The sequence below is a fragment of the Amblyomma maculatum genome, chromosome 3 (genome assembly GCF_055883805.1).
Source record: "Amblyomma maculatum isolate TAMU_Amacu chromosome 3, ASM5588380v1, whole genome shotgun sequence".
In the NCBI taxonomy this organism is placed as follows: Eukaryota; Metazoa; Arthropoda; class Arachnida; order Ixodida; family Ixodidae; genus Amblyomma; species Amblyomma maculatum.
In genome coordinates, this window is record NC_139346.1 from 193861111 (window position 1) to 193875475 (window position 14365).

At 39.7% G+C, this 14365-nt stretch overlaps 1 protein-coding gene and 1 long non-coding RNA gene across 3 annotated transcripts in view; one reads left to right on the forward strand and one right to left on the reverse strand.

The window, feature by feature from the left end:
• The window catches only part of LOC146197311 (uncharacterized), a 55260-nt gene that overhangs the window by 30233 nt on the left and 10662 nt on the right, over positions 1 to 14365 (reverse strand). The window lies entirely within an intron of this gene.
• LOC146197312 (uncharacterized) lies at positions 5982 to 12340 on the forward strand. Its single transcript, XR_014706189.1, has 3 exons — positions 5982 to 6895; positions 10186 to 10237; positions 10836 to 12340. It is a non-coding gene; the product is annotated as an uncharacterized LOC146197312 (long non-coding RNA).

The window sequence follows — 14365 nt, forward strand, 5'->3', positions numbered from 1 at the left end:
AAACAGGTTGCCAGAAAAATACTCGAAAAATAACCAGCCTGAAGTAAGCACTGCACTCATTGATTACAAAAATGAATTTTACTTAAACGAAACCTCAATAGTCATGCAGGCATTGCAAAATCAGGGTCTAGATGAGTAATATGTAAATGTACTGCTGCCATATGTGAAAATATAGTGGCTGCTGAGCAAACATAGTCCTCCATAAAAAAAGTACTAAAATTCCGATAAGAAAGTGTATTCGTCAAGGAGACACTATCTTTCCAGTGCTATTCACCGCTTGTTTAGAAAAGTATTCAGAGAGCTCAATTGAAAAGAGTTAGGAATAAGGATTAATGAAAAATACCTCAGTAATCTGAGATTCGCTGACAAGGTTTCTGATGAACTTTAAAACATGATTAACGACACCAACCAGGAAAACGAATCGGTAGGCTCAAAGGTTGATATTCAGAAGACTAAAGTAATGTTCAACAGCCTCATAAAGGCACACCAGTTTGTGATAGGTAGCAAGGCGCTGGAAGTAATGAGGCATATAGATCTCCTTAGGAAAGGTAGCAGTGTGCAGACCCGGGCCGAGGGAGGGGAATAACTAGAAGAAACAGACTGGGGATGGAGTGCATTTGGCAGGTACTATAAGATCATGAGTGGCAGCTTACCAGTATCCTCCAAGGGGAAAGTGTGTAAGAGCTATATCTTACCGGTACTCGGCCAAAGGGCCAGAAATGTGGAGGGTAACAGAAAGAGTTAGGCTGAGGACCACGCAGAGCGCTATGGAGCAAAAATAACATTAAGAGATAGGAAGTGTGCAAAATGGGTCAGAGAACAGATGCAAGTTAATGACATTCAGGTAGAAATCAAGAAAAAGAAATTGGAGTGGGCAGGTCAAAGGCAAGATAGCCGATGGTCCCTAAGAGTGATAGAGTGGATTCCAAGGAAAGGCAAGCATAGCAGGAGGCGGCAGAAAGTTAGGCGGGAAGATCCGATTAGGAAGTTTGCAGGGATCAAATGGAGCAACTGGCACAGGACAAGGTTAATTGGAAGGAAGTAAGAAGGAAGTAGAGGCCTTTGCCCCACGTGGGTGTATAGTCAGGTTGGTGGTGATGATGGCATTCAATGACAGTTTATGAAATGCTACCAAGACACAGACCGTTGTCTCAATGGCCTTGGTAATACGGAAATTCCCGCAGTAATGCTCGATTCAGAGAAAATCCCAATAATGAAAGTTGAGTGATTAGACAGAGCCTAACTCCCTTTTATGCAACAGGCCGTGACACTATGTTCAATGAAATTATCCCATGTGCACTAGGTTCCAAGGTGTTAAAATGTGTCACAAAAAGTACTCACCAACAGGCCACCTCACAGCAATAGAGCACCCAACTGATGCACAATGTGCTTTTTATTAAGCAGCAATACAAGCTACCTAAACATCACTGGTACTGTATGTGCTTGAATGGCTAAATGTATCCTAAAGCATAATTACAGAAAACAGGTTCACTCTGATTAGGGTACACTTTTTGAAATTTTGCAATGACAACTATGCCCGGGGACAGCTTTCTGCGGCTATGCAGTGAGAGCTAAAGCTGAAATGCAAATGCACACTGCGTATTACAATATTGTCCCTCCAATACTTTTGCAGATCCTGTTCTGCAATATTATACCAATGCAGAATTATTAATGTTATCATATCAAGATTATGCTACAACACTAACCAATACAGTGTTTAGTACAGAGCACTATATTGTTAGTAAAATACACCATGCTCATGCCGATGGCAACGCCGCCTGTCGGGAATCCTGTGAACCGCTTCTGCCATGTCTCCCCATCAGTTCCTGTGTGCCTTTGCAATGCGCTTCTTTTAACAATGTACATACCGCGAGCTATTCATTTTGTCCCAAATTCACATAGGCCTCCAATGTAAAGGCAGAACAAACAGAAACCGTAAATGAGGCAAGATATACCTGAACCACACCTCGACAGCTTCGGAAGCATAGCAGAGTGTAGATGCACACATAAAGTGACATTTTTTAAACACAATATCAGTAACTAAGTGCAAGACATGTATGACAATTTCAGTACTTCTCTGATGCAACCCACCAACAGAACTGAAAAAGAAAAACAGCAATGCCAGCTAGAGGAGAACTCTAGTAGATATAACCTATTTGTTGTTTGCACTGCAGGTGGAAACAACAAATGCAATGCAGAAATAGAAAAAGCCCTCACCCCAAACTCTGCCCAACGGCAAATTCTGAATCACAAGCGCAGAAGGTAGTAGGTACCCTGCCAAAACAGCTGCAGAAGACATTGACTGCCATTAAGTGGCAGGGAACATCATCATTTAGACGCTCCCTTCCCCCGACAATTTAAGCCCATTGTTAATCCAGCATGTACTTCAGAAAACAATAACAGCAGCGGCACCACCAAGACAAAAAGGTAGACTTAGCCCCTGGAGAACTTGCAACAGATTCTACTTACTCCTGGTTCAAATTGTAAGTGAAATAAGAGCAGGCGAAATGCAAGTAAGCCTCATCACAACTTGCAAGCCAGCACGGAAGTGGTGGTTTGTCAGTGCAGTCTTCGGAAACCGCTCTCGCAGTGAATTGGTAGGCCACGTCTTAACACACACTGTGCGCGCCCACCAACAGAACAGTGGTGACGCGAGCGTGGGTGGCACTGCCTGGCGCAACTTGCTCGTGGGGAGGCTTTACTTGGGGCCACACAAATAGCCCAGATTTTGCTCCTGCCACCAACTCACCCTGTGCATAAGCGAGACGCAATCTGTCAAATGTGTTATCTCTGCTGTGCTTTGGCAGTGGAAGAGGGGAGGGCAGCTATATATATCTGGCCCTCTTCATCTCGACGATGCGCATCTGTCGCACCTCAACCTATGCACAGCTCAAAACTCGGGACTTTATTTGCGTGTACTTTTTTTTTTCCTCGCCAGGCGTCTTTCGCTTCCTTGGACACTTTTTGAGGATTACTTGAATGTGGTGTTTTGCAGACGCACCCAATGCGGTCTTGGATGAGACTCATGGCGATCAAAAATAACCTGGGTGCGAGGTCACAAAGTAACTCTATTCTGTTAAAAAAAAAAAAAAAAAAAAAAAAAAAGGAACGTCACATTTTATATCCGCGTAGACATACCCAGTAGTCAGATACTATTGAATGAAGCAATCGGGACCGGCACAAAAACGAATGCAAAATAATTTGGTAAAAAGACGCAGTGTGCAGCGTTTAAAGATCACAGCGTACGTTAAAAAAAAAAAGGCGGAGACTGGTGACACGCACCGTGGCACCAGCAAAACGCTGCTGCCACGCACAAAATACGTCACCCTACGTCATCATAAACTAAGCAAAAGAAAAAAATGTGCGCAACAGCAAGTGAAACATTTATAATACTAATTTATAACTTAAAATTGTGGCTTAAAATAAGTTATTGTTCATTTTCTTAATCATTTTAACTTATGTAGGTATCGGCGGCGTTGGCGCGTTGGTCATGGCGTTGGTCGCGCACTTGTACCCTTGTACCACTTGTACTCATGGCTTATTTCCATGCCTATTTCAGTCGAAGCGTTTCGCGTACTCATATATCAAATCCTCCTCGCTAATCTCCTTGCTAATCTCTGGATTAGCAAGGAGGATTTGAGAAATCCGCGCTTGGTTGCTACAATCAAGCACGGAGTTTGGACGCGCTTGATTGTGACGTACAGTTGCAGACGAAGTTTTTCTCGTGTAGTGCTATTTCTAGCTTAGCTCTGGGCTTCGGGTTCGGCTGTGCATTGTGCGCTTCATTCGACGCAAGGGAATTAGGCTCCCCGTGGGCTGCTTATCTCGTTGTTCTGCCGAAAGTATTCCGCCTTCAAATACGCAGTTGGTGCAGTGTTCTGTTCCATAGCTCTAAGGCTGTACGTTATGGCACTGCATTTATTTACCTCCGAAATCCTTTTTGCAATCAGCTAGGCTACGCGTTCGCAATTAATAATTCAGTGTTTAATGTATCTGATAGAGACAGGAAATACAGGCTGTATGTCCGGGTAATATCGCTTGTCAGAAAGAAACTGCAGGAAGCTACAGCTGGTGAATATTCGAGGTTGCTTTGGTTGCCTTTGGTACTATATGAAACTATATATGTATGGCCGCGAACTGGGTTTGCATTATGGCTCAGCAGTGTGGCTGATCAATCTGTAAGTCAGAAAAAACGGTACATAATGCAAACTCCTGTTTTTGGAAGGTGCAGTTGTACTGAGTGTGCCCTGTATCTGAATTAACTCAGCAGTTTTCGTGGAGCCTCCCCGCCCATACTTCTATAGTTTCCATCTTTCAGAGATTTGTTCAAGTCAGTGCAGTGGCATCGTCTTTTGACTTGTTATTATGTGAAAGTTGCGATATGGGCAGTATGGTATGTTTTTCATCGAGACACTGGCCCAGTCAAGAAAAAAAATGATTTTCAATTGAGGTTTGCAGTTGCAAAATTTCTAAATATGCTTTTGGCACAGACTCGAAGCACCAGTTTGAATAAATTGAACATTCCAATTAGGCAGTTTAGCTAAGGCTTCCAGTTTTAATGCTTATTTTGCTGGCACTGACCTGAAATGGCAGCTCCAAGCGGGCGACAGGCAAGCATGCATTCATATGACACATAGACCATAGGAACACTATATATACCTGAAGAGTTGACACGATCTTTTCTTTGTTGGGGCTTAACCTCGCACATTGGACCCTCCTCTTGCATTCAGTGGCAGATCTTCAGGAGTCAGAGTTACTTCGTTTAATCACAACTTATGTGGTTATAGAAATTATGCAAACTACACAGCAGTTTAAGTTGTAACATTTTTTTATTGAATGTTCAACAGGGCCTTCCAATTGAATATTCCGAAGTAAGTGCCAATCAGAAGTAGAGAAACCATTTGAGCTACCTGATTACATATTCACAAGTCCAGCTGGCATGTCTTAATCTATTTCATTCCTAATAGACACTTGGTGTCTTTTATCCTGGGGTAAATTGGCAGCACACTTGGCAAAGTTACTGTTCAAAAGCAATTAAATTACATTACCAATTACTTGCTAAGCCTTAAAAATATAATGAAATTGCTAAATACTGCTCCCAAAAAGTAATGACATTACCGTTACTTCCGCAGAGCAAATTCCTTCTCATTATGATTACTGTCTGGATTTTAACTGTATATAAACTAAGTAAAGCTTGTGAACAAAACCTCTCCAAACACTAGAGCACATTCTTTCATCTTCCTGCCAAATTCTATCCAGTAAGACTATTCCCTCCCCTTTTCCTACAGAACAGGCTATTAAAAAAAAAGACAATGGCAACAAAAACAATCGTGGTCAAACACGCCGTGAACATTTCCGCCTGTCTCTTCCCCAAAACCCCTTGTTTGCCCGTGATGGCAAGTGTAACCAGGCGCCACTGTGCCTATAGCCAGTATGCAACAGTGAGTGCTACTGCACACTTTCAACTAGTTTTGACCTTCTACCATTTTGCACCATCTGTCACTTCGATGGACCCTCAACGCCTTACATGTATACCTTCTGCTTAGAGAATGGTTGTGATCCGGAGACACAGGGCAGGTCTGAGGCCTTGAACATGTAGTTCTACTCAATTCTGTCTTTTTTTGCTTATCCATCACTGTGGGACAGGCTTGCTGCATGTCATTACTGGTTTCTTGGCATCGTACCGGGAGCACATAGTATGAAGTATAGAAACAGCAGTGAGTCACTTTAGTAAAAGTAATTTTGAAATGAATGACTTACTTTCAGTGCTTAAAGTCTGGTTCTATCAGAGAGACTCTAGAAATTTGAGCGCAATTGTTGAGGAGGAACTAAGAGGGTGAGAGAAAGGGCTGGCGGTCTTTGCACATGTTTCTATTTAAATGGGAGAAATTATATATATATATATATATATATATATATATTAAGGAGGTTTTTGTGATCATTTTATGACATGCACCTGAAAAAGTGATCCCTGCACTCTGCCAGCATGATCGATGATCTGTGATGTAAAGCAGCTTATAGTGAAAAAACAAAGTGTCAGCACTTGTAATATATGCAATATTTTTTTAAAGCACTTTATATAGAAAATACAATCTTAATTGCACGTTAAATGTAAAATCAACTAAGTAAACAATATATATGCTATAATTTTTACACTTCAAGTGAACACAATGAAAATTAGCAAAAAATATTGTAAGAGCTACCAGCTTGGTTTGTCTGGTGACAAGTACATCATCTGAATAATATTGCGTGAGCATATTGACAACTTGCTCAGCTAGTACCAAAACACAGTGCGAACCGGCAAAACCGAAGAGATGGCATGTGAAAATACCTTAATTAGTTCCAGCCTCTGTGTAAAGGACTAACTTTTGTTTTCTTCATCACAGGTTTTAGAAAATTCTAATTCTTACTAAAATTAAGTAATAATTCTTACAAAAACTTGCTGCAAAATTTTCTGACAATCATAAGCATTCTCTGATTTTCACTGAAAAGAATAAAATTCGAGGACACTTTGGCGACTAAAGTGATGAAAGGCGAAAACCTGAGTGCTGCATTCTGCTACGCGACTGTTGCGCATGTAGTGATGAGTGCTGCTACAAGTAAAGCTAGTGACTACTCTTTCACATTCTGCAAGTGCATTTATTCAGTGCATTCTGCTTGGCAGCGCAGTGACAAGATCGCGCTCCTTGTATCTTTGCAGTTGTTCTACATTTACACGAAAAGCAAGGCGCCCGTGTGCTGTGCGATGTCAGTGCACGTTAAAGAACCCCAGGTGGTCGAAATTTCCGGAGTCCTCCACTACGGCGTCTCTCATAGCCTGAGTTGCTTTGGGACGTTAAACCCCACAAACCAACCAACCAACCAACATTTACTGTTGTGTGGTTGATTTTACCAGGTGTGTGGCATTAATTAGTAATTATGAATGAATTAGGCATTAATGTGTAATTAGTAATGAAATAAATAATAAGTCATTTATTTGCAGTTAGCCATTAATTGATTAGTAAACAGTCATTGATTGCCATATGGTCATATAAGCCACGCATTCGCGCATACTGTGGTGGTGCTCTGCGATTGGTGGAGACCTCCATGACGTCATCCTGTCTCGACCGATCAGAGCTGCCGCAAAAGTGTGATACTTTGGCTGACGACAACGATGAGGCAATATAAAGGCCTTTGCCAAACGGATGCACCTGCTTCATATTTGTGCAGTGCTGGACACCGGATATATTCAAGTGCGGGGGGTCTCAGACCTCTCGTAAAAACTGATGAGGGTTCTCAGACACAATGACACCCCCCTGACTTTAAGTGATAATCTTTTCATGTATCTAAAATAATAATGTGGGCTATTGTGAATCGCACCTTTATTGTAATGCTAGTGTAGTGCCTCTGGCAAGTATATTCCCACTGAAATCAGGGCTAGCAGCTGGTAATCGATATGCCTCCAAGAGTATATGATACCTATATGATACCTTGCTTGTGACCATTGATGAGATAGAAACTTCAAAAAGGCTTGAAATTGAATTTAAGACAGCAGCAAAGGTAGGAAGAGAGCCTAGTGGATTAGTGAACCAGCAGGAGCTCAAAGGCAAGATATCCAACAGTTAGTTGTAAAGGAATGAATTCCAGGAAAAGATATATGTAACAAGGGGACCCAGATAGCCAGGTGGGCTGGTGACGTAGATAGCTTGTAGGGATAAAGCAGTTTACACTGGAGAGGGTTAGTTGGAGAAAAACTATAGATGCCTTTGTCCTAGCTGTATAGTGAATGCGATTATGCTAATGATATGTAACTTGAAACTTACATGCCCTGGAGAGGCATGCTGTGTTGAACATTTGCATGCCTAAGAGAAACTGAGATATTTAATGTTTAAAACATCTGCATTTTACCGTCATATATTTATTACAAGCTGTTTTCATAGGCAGCTGAATTTGACACACATTTAAGATGGCGCACATATCAAGCACATTAATTTGAGTGTACTAAAATTGCCCTTAGTAACTAGGTCTAGGTCGGTTATCCCCCATGAAAATAGACACCTAGTAGACTTTGTTCAAACGTACCCATTTCAGCTGGAAAAGCACATTTCCAGATGAATTTCTAGCTGGACGGCCATATTTTCCAGCTGGAAAAAAAATGATATTCCAGATAGAGGCTTGACTGGAGGTGTAAATTTTCCAGCTGGAAATCTCAAAATTCCAGCTGGGCATGCATGATTTCTGGTTCCATAATCTAGCAGGAAATAGATGTCATTCCAGCTGGAATTGCTTTTTCCCAGCCGGAAATCGCAGTTTTCCAGTTGGATAATTTCAGTACACGGTTCCATAATCCAGCAGGAAATGAGTGTTTTTTTTTCGTCTGGGATGAGCTTTAACATCCTAGAGCAGCTCAAGCTATGCGACATGCTGTAGTGGAGGGCTTCATAAATTTTTACCACTTGTGCACTGACATCGCATAGCACATGGGCACCTCCAAGCAGTCTCCACAGCCGTGAATCGATCCCATATTCTTCAATAGAGCAGTCGAGCACCCAATCACTGAGCCATCAGGTTGGAGCGCTATTTAAATACTTATACTTACCATGTGGATTGTATATAGACATACACACATCAAATGAAAAAAAAACAAGTTATCTATAGGCGGCAAAATGGAACTGCAGTTGCACTTCACTAGCTGTACCATGCATGTTCTGCAGCATACAGTTTTACTGATTCTGACAGAATGTATATGATAATATTGATAGTATTAATTGGTAACTCATGGATGCATTTAGAAACACTGAGCTTTGTTCACCACTTGATGCAGCATATAACTACAGTAGAACCCCGTTGTAATAAACTCGGATATAGTAAAGTGAAACTGAAGTCCCAGTCCATCTTCCATAGACAGCTGTACTTTTTCCCCCCTTTATGTAAAGATAATTTTGGTAAAAATCGGTTATAGTAAAGTGGGCCTGGCCGCGGCGACGACTCCCAAGATATGACATCGCCACCCGCGTACCACCTAAAATCACGGGGAAAAGATATATATATATATATATATATATATATATATATATATATATATATATATATATATATATATATTTGTATTTCAAGACAAAAATAACACCGAGTGTCCTTTGAATTGGCTTTACCACCAGACTTAGCAGTATTCAGAAGAAGCCTACTTTACAAAGGCCTCGGAGCCGTGAGGGAAAGCACGCAGCGCGTAGGATAAAAAAGGAAAAAGCTGTCTACAAACATGGAAAGGAAGCGGCACGGTCCGTTCAGAGAGTAAAGGAGAGTAAAAGTGTACCAAGAAATAGTTAAGGGGAAGAAACGGGCAAACATTCCCAGCACTGTGCAGCAGAAAGCATGAGGCAGCGGTGGCAAGAAGTGAAGGTGCAGCGTGTGTAGTTTTGCAGCGTTTTATATGTTCTGTATGCTGATGATAAAAGCTTTTTCTTACTGATTCGTACATATATAAGTAACCTATTAAAAGGAGGAAACATTGTTCTTCAGTCACGGTTAAGATCAAATGGACTTGTTAAAATTGTCAATAGTAAGACATCTCTTTTGACTTTTAAACTTTAAAGCAACTTTATCAATGCCCATTTTATTTACCTTAAAAATTAATAACAGAGTAGAAATTATCTACAGCTTTAAATCGCTGGGCGTCATTTTTGATGCACATACAGAAGGAACAGAACAGATTACATATATTGCAAAAAGAGTGCCACAGTCTGTTGGTGTCCTTTGCAGATGTCTCAGAATTTTCTCCAAATCTAAAGTTGATAATCTACAACACAATATTTGAATCTTATCTTAACTATTGCCATTTGGTCTGGGCCACTACATCAAGCACTAACATTAATAAGTTACTAATGCTTCAAAAGAAAGTAATTAGATTAATTGTCGGGGGCAGTTATACAGCTCATAACAGCAGATTTGTTTTCTTAAATATAAGATTATTTGCATTAATGTCCTCTCTAAATACCAACTAGTATATTATCTGAGGTTCTCTTCTCCCACAGCAGCTGCTTTTCTTGTGTCCCTCGCTAAATTAAAACCAAAAGAGAAATATATCTTCACCCGATGCAGTGATAAATTGGTTCTGCCACCCTTAAGAATAAATTATGCAAGACACTGCAGGCACTAAAGTAGTTCTCATTGCCTCATTTAATTGGTAAATAAATATACTTCCAGGGTAAATGATTTCTTTTCCCCATCTCTGCGGGCACTGAAGTTGCATTTTGTCGTGAGTATGGTTGATGTACACCAACATTATTATTCCATTATATATATATATATATATACATATTGCCGTGTAATTCGTTAGCTTTGTTTGCAAGCTCCCTTGTATGCCATTTTATTGTTTATGTTGCTTTTGCACTGGGTCACTCACTTTCAAGCTACAGAGTGGTAGCTTTTTCGTCTGCGGTCGCTGAGTCACAACCATTCTCCGAGCAGAATTTAAGGTACGTGTGGCGTCGAGGGTCCGTCGAAGGGACAGATGGTGCAAGGTGGTTGAAATTCAAAACTAGTTGAAAGTGCTCAGCAGCACTCACTGTTGTGTCAGCTATAGGCACAGTGGTGCCTACACTTGCCGTCACGGGCGAAAAGGGGGGGAGGGGGAGGAGAGACAGGTGGAAATGTTTATGGCGTGAACATTACCAACTGCAAGCTGCTGTGGTCAAGTGTAAAATATATAATATTCATTCATTCATTCATTCATTCATTCATTCATTCATTCATTCATTCATTCATTCATTCATTCATTCATTTTATGGATAAGGAGACATGAAGCAGTAATCTACTGCTTTTGAGTACTGCAATTCCTTTATTTATATTTGCAGTCTTCTGAAAGTGAAGCTTCCAGTACAGCACTTGGAAAATATTATTTAAAATATAAGACTGTTGGGACTGTGGTTGCTTCAAATACCAATGAAGAGAAACAAGCCATATATATCTCCAGCTGCTTGCTAACTTCACTTTGAAAATAAACTGACATCTGATGTACAGACCAAATGGCTAGCCAATTGAACTGAATTGAGCATAGAACTTGCTACAGCAAACAGCTCATGGTTACATTTAATGAAAACTCAAGTCCCAGCTCGTCTTCTGCAGACGACTGTAATTTTTTCACTTTTATAGTAAATACATTTTTGACAAAAATTTGAAGTGCGTCTGGCCGCGCCGACGCACTTCCCATGAATTAAAATATACCTATAGAAACGCAAAAGCAAAAAGCAAAGTTTTTTAAACTCTTTACCACTAGGCTCAGCAGCTCTGATAAGCAGATATAGTAAAGAAATTTGCTGGTCCGAGTGACTTTACTATAAAGGGGTTTTACTAGTACTTATTCAACCTGAATTAATGCTTTCAGGGCCTGCATTATACGAGCTCAGCCAAAAAAGACCAAATTGATATTTTCAACTGTAACCATTTAATTTTCCAACTGGAACCAATGGTGTTTTTTGACACTTAACCCATTGCAGCCAATAGGTGAGACCAATTGCACTCAGTGGGTCCAATGGGATGTGCCAATGGTACGTATATACAATGGGTCACACTCATTGCGTACAATGGGTCCAACGGAACATACCGAATGGGACAAAAGGTAGACTGACTTACAATTTGCATGGAAACATGCTTGATGGATATCAAGGAGTACAGGCAAGCATACGTCTCGCATAAGAAATGCAATACTGTACAGTTTCACAGATGCATTATATAACACACCCAGCAAACATACTTCTTAATTCCTACTCTCATGCTGGGGTCAGTCTTGCCATTCGAGTGTAGCTATTTCATTTAATTTTGTAGGCGCAGCGATAGTAAAAGGAAGAATTGTGTTTTACAGGTTAAGCTACTGATAGTCATATATCCAAACCAACTCGTCCAGTTTTCTGTCTTCCAGAAGTTAACTGCTGATTGTTGTTATTTTGAATATTGTGTTTGTTTTCTTTGTGAAATATGGAAATGTTCCCATGGATACACCCAGTGCAGTTGGCCAGACCAATTGGACTCAGATGGTAATTGTCTCACTGTGTGCATATGGGTTTGATAAAGTGGGCTAACCAGTTGGTAAAGATTCATTTAACCGAGTAATCATTTGGAACATATATGAACTGATTAATACTATAGTTATGCACAGATGGCACTCTATAGACTACTTTGCACAAGTAGTTGCAGGATCCAAGTGACCTATCAAATTGGAACCTACTGGAATGAGATTTTCAAATGGAATCAAGTGTTCCAAATAGACTTTCCAGTGGGTTCCTATGAATTCCAACTGGAACCCATTGAGCCCAATTGGGCTGCCTACTTGAAAGAAAAATTCCAATTGGAAAAAAATTGAGTGCATCAGTACGATTGACATTCCAGGAGGTTCCACAATGTTTTTTTTTTTGTTTTTTTTTTTACTGGGGCCACTTTAACTCCCTCTTTGCCATCGCACAGATGAATCATAAGTGTATCATACTTTCTTGTGGTACACTATCTTCGACGTTGACATTTGTTAGCACTACATGTTTACAGAATTTTCAACCTCTAGTTGCTTATATTTCATCTGGAAGTTTTCTAAATGACATGAAATAAGGAAAAGTTTTGGTCATATATAAAAGATGAAAGAATATTTTCCAAGGGCCTTGAAAAGGTTATTCTAAGCCACCTCGACATAGTCAAGCACGATATATTTTATCAAAATCTTGGCATGGCTTTCGAAAGGGCAGGTCGATCCGCCCTTCTATGGTTAAAACATTAAGGCTGACATATTCACTTTTGGCATTTTTGTTTTATTTATTATGCCATGTGACTCTTAATAAATTAGATTGTTATAGTGTCCATGCTCTTTTGCAATCATATCTAACCGGCTGAACTAGGTACATTCACATCAATGGCTATCATTCTAATTTGCTATGCCAGGTGAAAACCTTAACTGGTCTAACTGGTTTAGGGAACAAATTTCCAGTTAATCGCAGTTGAATTACAGTTGGGGATCCATTGTTATCCAACTGGGATGAACTAGAAATTTGTTCCTTAAGCCAGTTAGAGGGATTTGCACCTATGTTCCACAAGTCAGCATTCTTGGGCTGTTCTTAAATCTAATTTATACATAAATGATCTCATGCATCAACTTAAGTTTGTTTTTTAGCTCAACTAATAAACTTGATATGTTTGAAATGGCTAACGGCTAGTGCACTGTAAAAACTACTTGAACTACCAAATAAACAGCCTAAAAATTGATGAAACTAAAATCGAAGGAATTTTATTTGCTCCTAAAAACAAACATATTTCCCCAAGCCTCAATTTAAAATTAAGAAGTCATGAAATAAACGTTGTGATACAGCATAAAATCCTAGGTGTATATTCTCAAGTCAGCTGACATGGGATAGTCATATATTGAGCAGGTATCCAAAAAACTCCTGTTGTAGGTATGCCCTCTTTCAGACCCAGAATCAAGTTTACCATGTCATATTCTGTTCCCACCTTAACTATTGCATGCTGGTATGGAAGGCAACTACTAAAAAAAAGACATCAGTGCACTTCTGCCTCTAGAAAAAAAAAAAAGCCGTTTGTTTCATAAACAATGTACTGTCAAGCTTCAACAGAGCTAACCATTCAGCATCAAATTGTCTATCTATATTATTTCTTTATAATTTATTATTACCATCTTTTTATCATTTGCACTTTGATGATGAAAAATGTCAGCAATTTAATAACCCAATCAGGGGCAACATTGTTTTAATATTTTGTACTTGTGAAAAAGGGATGATTTGACATTGCCAAACTAATTACCTCCTTTAGTCTTTTAACTTGTACAGTGCTGGTTCTACTAAATAAATTGTATTTTTCCAATATCAACCTTGTGAGTGACAAAGTTTTCTGTTTAATATTTCTAGAGGGGCCTGTGTTTTCTATTTTACTGTGCATTGCATGGTACCTTGTTCACTGAACCTATAAATGTGAATTTCGTGTGCATTTTGCTATGTTATTTTAGGAATAGTAATGTTGCATATTGTCGGTACTTTGGTTCATCTTTCATTAATTACATGCACTCAGAAAAGGCTGAATTTCTTCATTAGAAACTTCTTGTTTGAACTTTTGATAATTCTGTCACTGCAGCCTCCCTTACCTCGTCCTAAACTGTCTCTGCAGTTTTTTGTCCGAGAGTTCATAAATGAAATGTTCAGCATAAATTAGATGAATTGAATTAAAATAATTTGAATTACAGCTGGGCTTTTGAACGGGAAATCACTTCTTTCCAGCTGGAAACCATATATATTCCTGCCAGAATGACATAGTTTTCAGGCTGGATTATTGAACTGCCTATCCATCTGAAAAGTATTTTTGTTTCCAGATAGAAAATTTACATCTCCAGTCA